This window comes from Arachis ipaensis, chromosome B08 (genome assembly GCF_000816755.2).
Source record: "Arachis ipaensis cultivar K30076 chromosome B08, Araip1.1, whole genome shotgun sequence".
Taxonomy (NCBI): domain Eukaryota; kingdom Viridiplantae; phylum Streptophyta; class Magnoliopsida; order Fabales; family Fabaceae; genus Arachis; species Arachis ipaensis.
In genome coordinates this window covers 712,942-715,477 of record NC_029792.2, presented here as the reverse complement: position 1 = coordinate 715,477, position 2,536 = coordinate 712,942, and the positions used below count along the sequence as shown (strand labels likewise).

Below are 2,536 nucleotides of genomic sequence, written 5' to 3'. Positions count from 1 at the left end.
TAATCCGTACATCTATTGCCTTTTATATAGATTAACCCAAGTTGACTAAACAACTGTTTTTTTTTTTTTTTCTCTTGGTCTGGAAACAAATTTTGTCGTGCATCCTAATAAACTTAAGCCCAACAGCCAGTTTTGGATTTAGGGCTTAGGCCCATGTTGATGTTAAAAGTTTCTCATGTCCCAAAAAAAAGTTTCTAGTATACTGATGTCGTTATTAATGTTTATGTGAAACATTTTATATGGAAAAAAAATTTCAAAAATTAAATCATACCATCAAGATTATCATTTTGATTAGCAGTAAAATATTTGTTGCATATCTTTTTATTCTAATATATTTAAACACCTTAACATCCAAGGGTCCATAGCTCAGTGGTAGAGCATTTGACTGCAGATCAAGAGGTCACTGGTTCGAACCCGGTTGGGCCCTAATGTATTATTTTTTCATCTAGTCTTCTATCCTTCCAAGTTTTAGCCAAAGTTATTATAAAAACAGCAGCTCCATCCCAAATTCAAATGGAATTAGTTCAATTAATCATAAGTGGTTATGGATAATCTACTTTTGCTTATATAGGCCACACCGTGTATCTTATGTTTGCCACTAACTATATACGCATCAGGCACATCCTTAACAAAGAGTTCATCTAGATTCTGAAGGAACCTATTACTTTATGTAAATAAATTAAAAAGGATTTTCAGAAAATGCATTAAAATAAAATAATGGGAAAAGGCTCTAATTATGATCCAAATATCCAATCCTTGAACGGATAACGCAAAATTTTATCCAACCCTTCATCTGAATTATTGTGATGATGAGCAATGGATATAGATGCTTTTCCACTTCTCAAAAGAGCAACCTATACTACTTTAATAACCGTTTTGGATACATTATCCAATCTTTGGATCTAAAAGATTTAAACATAATTCCCATCTGGCTAATTCAGATAACCTTTGATTTTTGAATGGATGGACCAAAAAGAAATTAAAAGCAATTGATTCTTTTGCATCCTAATTAAGTAGTAGTGTGTCACTAAGCATACATAAACTAAAGCAATGGGGGGACAAACTTCTCCCATAATTGACAATTTAATCATACGTATATTGTTGTTATAACTAGAAAAAAAACAGACACATAATAATGGATTAATGGCCCTTTAATTAGTTTTTAATGCGTGACATGCAACTTTTGTTCTATGACCTGCTTTTACTGAACAAAACTTTCTATTGTAAATTTTAGTAAACTTAACCTTGTTAATAAATGATTTTTTAAAAGATATAATTATTGATGTATATTTTTTCATCAATTTAAGTTTTGGAAAAAAAATAATTTTATAATATAATATCAGAATTTTTATGATTTAAAATTAAAATTTTGGTTTAGATGAGTCTGTCGCTATTGTAGTTGTTTTGATTTGAAGTAACTAGCTTTGTTGTACTTCCCTCACTTTTTTCACTTTTGTGAGGCTGTAAGCATTGAAAAAAATAGAGTAGGTTAGATAGAGATGTCATTTTTTAAAAAATCTAGGAGCCAGCAACTTTGTTCAATTCTGGCCAGCATATAACCAACAAAGAAAAGTGAATTATTTGATGAAATCTCACACTAATCTCACACCATTAAAACTATCATTGATGACTATTTGATGGCTACAAATCACAAAAGTTGCTGATCCCTAGCATTCCTCGTCATTTTTTATGTGAATTTCTTTTTATTGACAATAGAAGTTCGTTAGTGTAACTACTTTAAGAATCTGTTAGATTAAAACATACATAGGAATTTTATTTGTATATTCATGTGATTGGATGAAAACATATATCAAATTTAACAGTTTCAAAATATGTGCATGAAATTCTTGAGTACTACTCGGGAACATCAAATAATAATATTGCGGTGTACTTAATTTTAGAGAAACATATTTCAAATTTAGTGATAGTTTTTGTTAATCCTTTGGATTCTATCTTTACTTTTAATTTTCTTGTTCTTGTTGTTCCGTAAATTCCGTGAGGACAACTAGTACCTCTTACTTAGGATTTAAGCAAAATTGGAACCCTCACATGATGCTTTTGTATATATAACACAAATAACACAAAGGACAAACAATTGAAGACTCTTAATTCTTAAACATGGCCCCCATAGGATATATATCAAATAATCAAAGTAAGACATTGCATGGGAGACCCCACCACTATTTTATATATATATATCCTATTGTATTGTTTTTTTTAATTGTTACCAATTATTTAATTTATTGAATGGAACCACAACTGTGAAATCTTTTTTTTTATCTCTATTTTTATTAATCAAAATGAACGCTTTGATTTTTTGTTGACTAATAATTTGAGTAAGTCTTGAATGAGCTTTCGAAAGTTTAACATAAATAAACGAATTTTTATTCTACGTTTCGGAATTATATATTTTCGTTTATTTATGTTGATAAATAAATGATATTTTGATGAATGATAATTCAATTTTTTTTTCGGTTATTATTTTTATCTGCTTAATCTATATATAATACAGACCCCCTATATTTTGTTACGAAAG

General features: G+C 28.9%; 1 non-coding gene across 1 annotated transcript; it reads left to right on the top strand.

Annotated features, from left to right (window-relative positions):
- On the top strand, window positions 356–427 carry TRNAC-GCA. The gene has a single exon. It is a non-coding gene; the product is annotated as a tRNA-Cys (tRNA).